The sequence below is a fragment of the Typopeltis vanoorti genome, chromosome 2 (assembly GCF_054136105.1).
Source record: "Typopeltis vanoorti isolate ZY-2024b chromosome 2, IOZ_Tvanoo_1.0, whole genome shotgun sequence".
Classification (NCBI taxonomy): domain Eukaryota; kingdom Metazoa; phylum Arthropoda; class Arachnida; order Uropygi; family Thelyphonidae; genus Typopeltis; species Typopeltis vanoorti.
Window position 1 is genome coordinate 135,529,303 of NC_143550.1, and position 12,053 is coordinate 135,541,355.

At 37.4% G+C, this 12,053-nt stretch overlaps 1 protein-coding gene across 2 annotated transcripts in view; it reads left to right on the top strand.

Moving 5' to 3' along the window:
- Positions 1–12,053, top strand: part of LOC150109448 (aldo-keto reductase 1B-like) — a 212,260-nt gene that overhangs the window by 128,176 nt on the left and 72,031 nt on the right. The gene's annotated exons all lie outside the window — the stretch shown is intronic.

A 12,053-nucleotide genomic window follows, 5' to 3' on the forward strand; every position in this document is an offset into this window, starting at 1 on the left:
TTTATTACCATTGTCCTCCAGTTTAACATTGTTGGGAAACAACTCGATACTCCCAATCAAATCATGCCCAGTATCATGTACAAATTGAACAGCAGTAGCAGCCACAGCACAGAGTCCTGTGGCATACCACTGTCACCTGCCTTCTCTTTAATTAAATTACACCATATACTAATCTCTGATATCTGTTCACCACTTCTGTCTTCTTATTCATGTCACAGCTTCTTGTCTATCCCTCTTTGCTCAGTCTTGCATAATAGGGTCCATGTGTATGCACTTTGTGCTGAAAAAGATTTCAAGCTGTGTATTAGATTAATGGTACTATGCAGCAAAAAAACTGATGAAGGTAAGGATTTTTGTTATGACAGTGAATAGGGATTTCAAATTTTCAGTGGGTATATTATAAAACTGAAAATTTAATGAGTTTTAAAAACTTGTAAGGCCAGAAGAGCTATCACTATGGCTTATGCTACAAGTAAAAGCAACAACTGAACATGAAAGAAGAACTCCACTGAACACAGATGGTAATCAGGTGACAGATGCAGAAGTGACTGTTCAACTAATGAGCACTTATTTTGCTAAAAGCTATCAACCTGGTGTATGCAACATAGAGGTTAAACTATCACTACACTTGAGGAAGAAACTTGGTGTGTGTGAGGAGGAGGTACTAGAGTTGTTGCAAAAACTGAATATGAATTTGCAATAGGAACTTATGAGATATCAGCACAGATGATAAAAAAAATGTTTAACTGAACTAGCTGTTCTTTTCACCAGGCTAAATAATTAGAGTCTCAGAACATGCAGGAAAGATTCTTCAGGATGGAAAGAATGCACAATAATCCCATTGGACAAGGGTAGTGCAAAGAATGCGTCTATCAACCAACCACTATCTCTGGAACCATAGTGATAACTTTGGAAAAGTTGGTAAGAGATTGAATATAAAAATGGGTCAACAGAGAGTCTATACTTTGCAATAGACATCATGCATTTACTAAGAGTAGGTCATGTTTGAGTGACTTGCTCACATTTTATAATAATGTGACTATTGAGTCAATCAAGGGGAATGGATACACCCTTTCACTTTTGGACTATGCTAAAGTTTTGAAAGGATTCAGCACAGAAGGCTGTTGCAGAGCGGCCAAGTGGTTAGCATATCGGCTCTCCAGCAAAAAGGCTGCGGGTTCGAATCCAGCCGTGGGCATGGCTGTTTGTCTGTGTGAAAATACTAGTGGTGGTGGTGGTGGTGGTGGTCGGCGGTAGATGGCATTGGTGTAGTTGATGAAGATAGTTGCAGTTGGTGGATTGATAGAGATGGAGAGTTGTAGAGCAGGTACCCTCTCTCAATGAGTCTTTGGACTCCCTGGAGGTGTTATATAATAATAATAATAATAATACGTTGGATGATATGGAATTGGATTATAAATTACTGTTTTGGATAAGAGGATGGCTGACTGGCAGATATCCAAAAGTGGTATATGGTGAATGCATATTTACAAGCTTTAAGGTGACCAGTAATGTACCTCAGGGATCAGTCCTTTGTTCCTTATTATCAGTGGTGGCTTGTGGCTTGAAATCGTGGGGGTGTAATCATGGTATAAGTACAGTGTATACATGTTTGAATAAAATATCAGAATTATGATAATTACATTATGTAAAAATTATATAATTACATTACAATTGAATCCTTTAATTGTAATGTCCAAATATTTAAAGAGACTGAGTAAACACGATAGGCACTACGAACACTCTACTACTGGTGCAAGCTGCATATAAATAACAGTGGAACTGCACAATGGACAGTACCGCATTATGCTAATAGCTTGCATCTCACTATGATGTGCATATGCTTGCGCACGTAGCAATATGACAGTTTGGTAAACACAATGCTGCTGGCGTCCTTTGCTACGTGTGTCCTTAGCCTCCTAAGTGCTACAAAATGGATTTTTATTATTTTTTATACAAAATAATAGAATTGTATAGGATTGTTGATGATAAAATTAAATATTACAAGCAAATATAAATAAATTAATAAATATATTTATATATCAAGAAAAATTGGGGATGCTGCAGTTCTGCAGTGCCTGTGCACGATTTGCCCCTGGAGGCAATCTTTGCATTAATGGCACTGTGGGGAAGAAGTTAAGTTAAGAGACTCTGTATCATCTGCTATTGCTGATGATACAGAGATAGCCAGAGTAATGAGGAATGCAACTGACATGCAGTACTTGCAGAATGATTTGAATAATAGCTGGAATGGTGGGCATGTGAAAATTGCTATCAGTCCAGTGTTAACATATGCAACAAAGTTATGCACTTTGGTGTAATAAGATATCCAATGGTGTATTATATTGACAGGATTATGTAAAAACATATTAACCAAGCTATGGATATTGTTGTTTCAGTAAATGGAAATTTAAAGTTCAAGGACCATACAACAACAAAGATTTTGAATGCAGCTCAGAGGATAATTGCAATGTTGAAATGAACATTGATGTGGCATAAGGAAATAACATTGTCTCTGTGACCTATCTGGACTATTGTATACAGGGCTGGTATCCTGTTTTCTGAGGTGATGCAGATATAGTGGAGAGGCTGCAAAGGAGAGTATTAAAGATGATATCAGGACTGTGGAATATAAATTATGAGGAGAAAATGAGAATTTGTGGACTGCAGATTCTAGAAAACATGACAAAGAGAGGTGATGTGTTAGAGACCTATAAACTTCTGAAATGATCATACCGGATAGCAGTAGATGGAATTTTTCATTTTAATGGGAGTGGAGAGAGGACAAGAGAGCATCCATGGAAGTTGAGAATGAATACGGTCAAGAATGGGATGAGGGCCAAATTTTCTTCTCATAGAGCAGTGTGTGTGTGTGTGTGTGTGTGTGTGTGAGTGAGTGAGTGACTGGATTGTCATGCCTTTGGAGGATGTGAGTGAAGGACTGAAGGAATGAATGAATTCAAGAGAAAGTATGAAGTAATGTAACGTGAGACCTAAGCAATATATGGCTTTCCTCAATGAGTCACTTGAAGTCTGGACTGGACACAGTGATTCACATCATGTATTAATGCATTATATATTTAGTTTAATCCTTTATCCAAGTGTAAGCAAACAAAGTTTGCACCTGAAGTATCTTCAGGACTAGGGCAACTCGTGGCAAAGGTGGTATAAGTTCTCATCACTTGCCTTAGTATCCCATAATGCAAAGCAAATCTCCTTGCAGACATGTATAATGCAATGCATTATGGGAAGGGTCACTACCCAAACCAGTTTTCCTGTTTAAGTGCGAGGTTACCTCCCCAAAAACTCGTGGGATCCCCAAATCACCCAATAATGAGCAACCCAGAGGATCAAAACTCAGTGTTGTTCCCCAGTAACAGGCTCACCCTGTCACTGAGAAGAACTCTCCACATTGGCTCTTCCCTGTGGCAGACTTACCTCACCACCGAGCAGAGCTGCTCATATTTCATCTGAGGGATAACAGCAACAGCTGTGCCTCAGTTCGCTTCATGGGCTACAGCATTGCCATTCATTACTCCCCCCCACCCCACACACACTCAGCTGGGTAGCAGCAACAGACTTGCCTCAGTAAACTTCATTGGCTACAGCATTGCTATCCACCACCCAAGCTTCCAGCTGGTTTCAACCTTTATCGAGGTCTCGTCAGTGAGAGCCTGACCCAGAGGTGATACTAAGGTTGAAGTAATGCAGAAGTCATATTTTCCAATACCAGTTTGTCATATTTTCCTATACCTTTTGGCAACTGATATAGGAAAATATGACTTCTGCATTACTTCAACCTTAGTATCACCTCTGGGTCAGGCTTCCACTGATGAGACCTCTTGGTCAAAACTGGTTGGATGCCTGGGTGATGAATGGCAGTGCTGTAGCCCATGAAGTTTTAACTGAGGCTCAGCTGTTGCTGTCATCCAAGTCCTGGAAGGGTGGGGTAATGAATGGCAATGCTGTAGCCCATGAGGTTAACTGAGGCACGGCTGTTGCTGTTACCCCCGAGATGAAATATGAGCGACTCTGCTCGGTGGTGGGGTGAGCCTGCCACGGGGAAGAGCCAATGCTGAGAGTTCTTCACAGTGACAGGGTGAGCCTGTTACTGGGGGGAACAACACTGAGTTTTGATCCTCTGGGGGATCCCACGAGTTTTGGGGACGTAACCCTGCACTTAAACAGGGAAACCAGTCTGGGTAGTGACCCTTCCCATAATGCATAGCATTATACATGTCTGCAAGGAGATTTGCTTTGCATATGGGATACTAAGGCAAGTGATAAGAACTTATGCTTATGCCATCTTTGCCATGAGTTGCCCTAGTCCTGAAGATACTTCAGGTGCAAACTTTGTTTGCTTACATTTGATAAAGGATTAAACTAAATATATAATTTATAGTCTAACCAAGCAAAAAAACTTCCGATAATGTATTAATGCAGTTTATGAACCTTCTCTGTAGCCCATTGGACCTAGTGAGCATATCAACAAAGGCAGCAGAATAGGTGATGAAGTTGGACATAAATTTATGATTCAAATATTCACTCGATATGTGAATATATGTACTGTTTATTCTTATTTTTTTGTTCCTTAAGATTGCTTTTAATTTTAATCATACTTGCACTGTACCCACACAATAAATTAATAAATGGAGGTCTTTCATAAAAATAATATTATTGAAATAGGAAAAAATTGCAGACATGATCACTTGAGTGTTGAAAAAATACTGACATATAAATGAAAAAAGTCATTATCCTTTATAAGGCTTTGATATGCCGATCTGTGCTATTGTACACATTTGGTCATCTGGGTTTTGTTGGATGAGGAAGTAATGATTTGGAGCATTGATAAAGTGGTAATCTGTGGAATGTCCTAAGAATAACCCAAGAATAGATTGGAGGTTTGCAAAATTATTACAAATTTTGTTTAATAAGTAGAAAATTGGGTATGTGATATAAGCATAATTTACTGTGGAAGTTTATATAAAGAAGGTATTTTTCAATACATGACAGGTGGGAAGAGAAAAAGTAATCAAACCTTGAATTTGAGTAAGAGTCTATTTAATGAGGATGTTAGAACCAGAATTTTTGTTTGGAGAGTGGATTACCAGATGTGGGTTTGCAAGTGCATAATTAATGAATGAGTTATAAGAGGTGGTATGATAGCCATTATATTGAATGATGGTTACTGTGAAGTTTCACAGAATGAGCTTCTGTGAAGTCCTTGGAGATGCATGGATGATAGTAATAATATTTGTAATTTGTAATTTTAGGAAACAGGTAGGAAGAAATGTTATTCGTTTCAAAATATGAAAGATGTTTTTGTGGAGAGACTGAAAACTGGAGACAAGAGAAGGTATGGATTTGCATAAAATGTAATATTTTGTTAGACTACAAATTATCAGCGAATGTGAGACTGACTAAAGGAATGAAAGTTATTATAAATGTGGGTGCAAAAGACATTGTGAATAGCAGAAAAAAGGTAGTAAGACTGATGGAGCGAAAGAACATATAAATGAAGAAATGAAAGTATGAATGAAGAAATGCAAGTAAGTGATATGGAAGTGAAAGGAATTAGGAATGAGTAAATTGGAAGGAAGGTTGCAAGATGATTTGACAAAAGAGTTGTTCAAAATGAGAAATGAAGTGAAGAATTTGTAAATTGATGTTAGACATTTAGTAGAAACAAATGAAAGAATGAAAAAGGATAGAATAAAAGAACAAAGAGGCAACGAATTGACATGAGAATAGCAATGTGGAGATTCCATTATTGGAGGTTTAGTTAATGAGATGCCATAAAATCTGCTTTCCAGGAGGGAGAATGAGCAAGATAATTCATGCTTTGAAGATGAGGAGGAAATTAGCCAGAAAATTGCTCATTGGTTATGGGAATGAATGTCTTAGTTGAGAATAAGGAGAATGTAAGGATAAATATAAGGAGACTGAAAAATAACAATATAGTGGGAAAGGTCAGTTTGTTGCCAAGTTATAACAATGTTGAGTTGAGATAGAGAGCAAGAATCATGAATTATGTGCTGGCATATCTGTGTGAGGAGAAAGGAGTGCAATTTGTAAAAAGTGTGTCATGTATTTGAGGAAAGAATAAATTTGTACAAAAGCGATGGACTGCATTTGAATGGCTGTGGAGTGGGTGAAATGGAGAAATCTTGCTGGAAGGAAGTGCATAGAGTGATGCAAGCAAGCAATCAGAATAAGTAAGAGGTGAAGTGAAAAATAGGAAAGTGGAACAGATGAGGCGAAGAGCTTGGTAATGGAAATAGTAGTAGTTTGAGAGAGGAAGAGAGAATATGAATGCAAGGAGAACAGGAAAATGGGAGAGTTGAGGCAGACAGGAAAACAAACATGGCATAAGGAGAGTGGATGTTGTAAATAGTAATGAATGTGTATATGAGGATGATCAGTTTAGGAATGAAATGGATTGGGTTGTGAGGAGGAGGAGTTGAGACTGAGGGGATATATGTCATAAGCAGTGATAAAAGTGATTGGGCAAGAGCAGATGTGGTAAAGAAATCGTAACCAAGAGGTGACTTTGGGTAGGACTAGTTATAGACCTAAAAATCAACTGCTATGTTTATTTACAAATGCCAGTATCATCAGAAATAAGGGAGATGAAATTGTTTCACTGACTGAATTTATTCACCAAAAATCATTGGAATAAGTGAAACATGGTTGAATGAAGATAATATCATGAGGGGAATGATAGAAATGGAAGGATAGAATGTTTTTTTGCAAGGATAGAAAGGACAAGAAATAGGAGGGGGGGATGCTACTGATGATAGCAGCGGAATTATATCCACATATGGTAGACATTACAGAGAGAAATAGTGGATGATTTTGAGTCAGTGTGGTATGAGGTGGAAGTTGATGGAAGGAGATATTTAGTTGGGTGTTGCTATAGACAGGGAATGTGAAGAGTGGAAGTGAAGAAATCTATAAGCAACTTCTGTTAGTGAATAAGGGACGGATGATTATAATTAGTAATTTTAATCATGGCAGTATAGAATGAAATGAAGAAATAGCATTTGTGAATAAGGAAAATTAATTTTTTGAGAGACAATTATCTTAAGCAGTATGTAAAGGAGGGAACATGAGGATCGATAAATCTGATAATTTTATCAGAGGATGTGATTGTGAGTGGAGCTTTGCACTTCCCTCCAGTTGGTGTGAGTGATAATAAAGTGATCACCCAGGTTGTGGCTATCCATATGCAGACTTCTGTGAGGAAAGGACATATGTGGAATTACAGAGCTAGTGATTATGAGAAGCTTAGGTGAGAAGCTTGAAGCTATTGCATGGAGTGAGAAGCTGAGCATAAATGAAATAAATGAGAATTGACAAAAACATACTTAACAGCATCAATTTTTTAATATATTCCAAAGGTTAAAAAGATGAGTAAAGTAGGCATCAGGTGGATGGATGAGAGGATTAAGCATGAAATCTGGAAGAAGGCACTTTGGAGGCAGCACAAGAATATAATGGTAATAATCAGTTGGACAAAGAGTACAAAGAGCAATCTAGGAGAGTCTGATTCAATTTGTAAGGATAGCAAAAGTTCAGCACAAGCAGAAATTTGCAAAAAATAAATGTATTTCACCACCTCCCAAACAAGTACCCATGATCACATTCATTCTCTACATTCCCTGAACTATAATAGCATCCTAACAGATATACTAGCCTGTTGATTTCAACTTCACACTACACAGATTCAAAATCAGTGTACGTGCTATCAACTTCCACACTTTGTGGACACAATTCATCTACTATAATTTTAACTATATGTAGATACTGCGTTCCTTGGGTTGGTGTCTTGTACACGCATTTTTTATTTAACTCCTATTGTTGACAATTTTTCTACTACTGTAACCTTTAACCTTGTGTGTTGCTGTGCCCTCTGCAGAAATTCTGTGTTTCTATGTAGATGCTGCTTTGTGGAACCTATTTTTTGTATGTTTACAATTTTCTTTAACTGCGTATGTTAACCTTAGTATGTCACAGTATGACCTTTGTAGTTTTTGTGCCAAATAAACTTTAAACCAAACCTCTGCAATCATTAATAACAGTACTCCCTCTCCTCTTTTCAAAATTCTATCCTTACAGAAAATGATATATCCTCCATTTCTATTCCTGACATCACATCCTCCTCAGACAACCAAGTTTCACTTATTCCGATTATCTTTGGCCATACTGACTCAATCAGTGCAAACAAAGTAGCTCTCTTGTTTTGAATACCCCTTATGTTTGTGTACAAACATAACAAACCCCGTGTCTTTGAGGCCATTCTACCAGCATCAACATTCCTTATTCTAGCTGTTATACCACACCTCTCTCTCTCTTCGATTTGACCACTCCCATTTCTGTGATCCTGACTTTGATTTCCATTCATACCTGTTTCATCTTCACCTTTATGCATTCCATCATCCTGTGCTGCTGCAACCATGTCTTCAGCTTTGTATCCATCTTTCTCCTGTTGTACAATCCATTTAGCTGTGCTATCCTGCTTCACAGGTAGGTTCTGATAATTTACTACTTTAACTTCTTGAGTCTGTGCCTTCTCAGAAAATAATAGCCTTTTTGAATGCCCACACCAAACCCATTCAAATGCAATCCATCAACTTTAAACCATTCCATCTTTCCTTCAAATTCACTCCATAGATTTACAAAATTTACCCCCTTTTGCCTTACCCAACTCAGACATCTTATTATTCAATATCTCTGCACTCCTCTTCAATTAACTATTGTCATATCTGGGCAACACACTAATGACTTTTCCATCAACACTATTATCCTTTACCTGCCACAACAACTTCCTCAAATCTCTATCAACAATCTTTTTTCCCTCCAATTAAGTAATTTGTGCCCATGACTACCAGTAATTTTGATGCCCACTCTTTCCTTTTCTGCAGTGCATCAGTTATTTGTTTCATTGTTCCATGAGGAAAGCATGTTTTTTGCACTTTATTAGTCATCACACCTCTGATGATTGAGTTTCCATACAATGATATATGATTATCCTTTGACTCTTTCTTTTTAATACACTTCCTCCTTCTCATTCTCATCAGTCAGTCACTTCTTTAGATGTTTAATATTATCCTCCAGATGTTTCATTTCACTTTTCATTTTCACTAGCTCTTGCCTGAGCTGCTCTACTATGGTCCCGAAATGAGAGCAAGATTTCTACTCTCTCTCTCTATTCTATTAATAGTGTAATTCATCATTAACAGCTATTGATTTTACATTTTATCACCTGCAGAAATAAATGTCCATCATTGGAACATTAAAATTAAAAGAAATTTCTGAATCCTCAGTTTCCAGATAAACTGAATTGAGAACTCTGGAAATTTCAGGCTTATGCCATAAACATCATCTATCCTTCTTAGTAAAAGAATCCTCTGTTGTTACATTCCAGTATTTTTCTTAAATCCTGTGTACATATAGCTATGCTTCTTTTGACCAAACAGCAAGATATTTTGTTTTGTGTCAGTTCCATCTGTAAAAGATTGCCATCTTATGGCAATTGCACAGCTAAGAGTTAAATAATCTAGGAATCTTGCTCCTAGAGACCAAACATGAAACTTCAAGCCTCCATGGGTGGTGGGAGATCTTACACTAAGCAATGAAACTGTTTACCTAAGATACTTTTTTTTATGCAACACCCACCTATGAAAGGTTGTAAATCCTGTGCATTAACACTGTGGGTAGATTAAGGAATATTTTATTATTTATTTTTTATTAAAGTTTTTACATAATCCTGCCCCAGAGACCAAACACACAACTTTTTTGATCCACTCATCCCTCCAATATGTGGATCTACTTTTCTCACCTAAAATATGTACACTGGTGTCCACAACCTAAGCATGAACACTATTTCTTAAGATTACAACTGCGAATTAAGATGAATCAGCTTGTGGCAATTTGTGTAACCAACGATTTCAAATAGGAAGTGGGAACACATTCATATTTTCTAATCATGTGCAAAAGGGTTATGCGATAGCTCTCGACATGATAAAAGGCAAAAGTCTGTACTAAACAAATTGTTTTGAAGGAAACTGCTCTCTTTTCGTGAGGAATAAAGTTGCAAACTTGGATGTCTTGTAAGGTATCAAAGACATTATCTAGATGATTTCATGCAGGGAAGAATTATTGGAAAGTTTGAAAAAGACTGCAGAATTACTGATGTTGCCAGAGCATTTGGAATCTCACATAATGTTGTATTCAGGCTCTTGGCTGTGTTTCAAAACAATACAATGTATTCCAGATGTTTACTAAGAGGTTGCCCTCTCTCTACCATGGAGCTTGAAGACAGTTTTTGGTTATAACAGCAAAATGTAATCGACATACTACAGCAGGTCAACTTGCAAGTCAGTTCCAGTCCAGCACAGGTAATCAGATATCTTGACAAACTGTGGCAAGATGTCTCAATAAGTAGGCCTGTAGTCTGTACCACAGTTCATTGTAGAGCATGTTTTCAGTGGTGTTGTATCCATAAAAATTAGACAAGATACCAATGGACTAATGTACTCTTTACAAATTAGTTATTTTAGTCTTTCCTCTGATTCTAAATGACACTTGATCTGGCTTGAAAATGGTACTCCTTACCATTGTGAGAACGTTCTTGAAAGGGCTAAATACACCGGTGCTGGGGGATGTGGTTTGGGGAGGAATTATGCTTAATGGTCGCACCGAGCCGCAAGTGCTGGAAAAAAAGGGACTATGACTGGTGAACAATATTGCAATAAAGCTCTTCAATGTCATGTACAATTGTTCTGTGGTGCTGAAGGTGAAGAAATCATTTTATGGATGACAGTGCCACACCACATTGTACATGAGCAGTGGAGATACTTCTGGAAACTAAGGATATTAATCAAATCAAGTGGCTAGCATGCTCCCCAGGTCCCAACCCCATAGAACACATTTGGGAAGCAATAGGGAGATGCACTGCTGCTCAAAATTCCCCCTTTAGGAAACAAGGCCTTATCCTTGTTATGAAGGAGGAGTGGGCCAGTTTGCCTCAAGAACTTCTGAATCACTTGGTGCTAAGCATGGTATGACATGAGACATGTGGAGAGACATGTTCCATACTGATGTCTCTCCACATAGTTTTCTATAAGCACTGTACATTAATTCCTTAACTACATTCTTAGGAAATTTGTGACTTTTGCCAATTTGACAATTAAATTGAAAACATATTTCAATTTAATTTGTACAAAATTTATAACACATTTTTTGTGTTATAAATTTATTAGTATGTTGGCAATAAATTTATGTTCACATTTGGCTGTAGTTGTGAAAAGTTTTTCACATATAGATAAAAATTTCAGTTGTCCTTAGCTTTTGGACATCAGCGAATATGCAGTAATATAAAAATATCTGAATATATGGATTATAGTGTTCCACTAGCTCAATAGACTTAGGCCACTTGATCGCCAGAGAATGCATTATAATACAACAGGAATCCACTAGGATTTCTCTGTTAAGCCCAGTCTTTTTTTTTCTTTTTCTTTTTTTTAACTCATGTATCCTGTACATGAGAGATTGTAAAATCTTTTTGGTTTTAATGCTCTGTGTGTGTGTGTGTGTGTGTGTGTGTGTGTGTGTGTGTGTGTGTGTGTGTGTGTGTGTGTGTGTGTGTGTGTGTGTGTGTGTGTGAGAGAGAGAGAGAGAGAAAGAGAGGTTCATAGCACCACAAGTGTATCGGCAAGTTGTAAAGGAGAAAGAAGAAACAAGATGTATTTCTTGAGGAGTTGAGGATAGTAATCCTTGAAGAAAGCAAGCAGTGTGAGAAAAATGGTCCTAAAAGCAGAGGTAGACCAAATGAAAGAACAAAATGAAACAGTAAATTATATGTGAAAATACATCAACTGTGTGGGCAAGTTGTAAAGGAGAAAGAAGAACGACATATTTCTTTAAGGGCTGAAAGTTGTAGACCTTGAAGAAAACAATGTTGGGAAGATGGTTCCAAATGCAGAGGTATATCAAATGAAACAACAGGATGAGAAAGTAAATTATATGTAACGAGAAATCAAGTGGAGAAT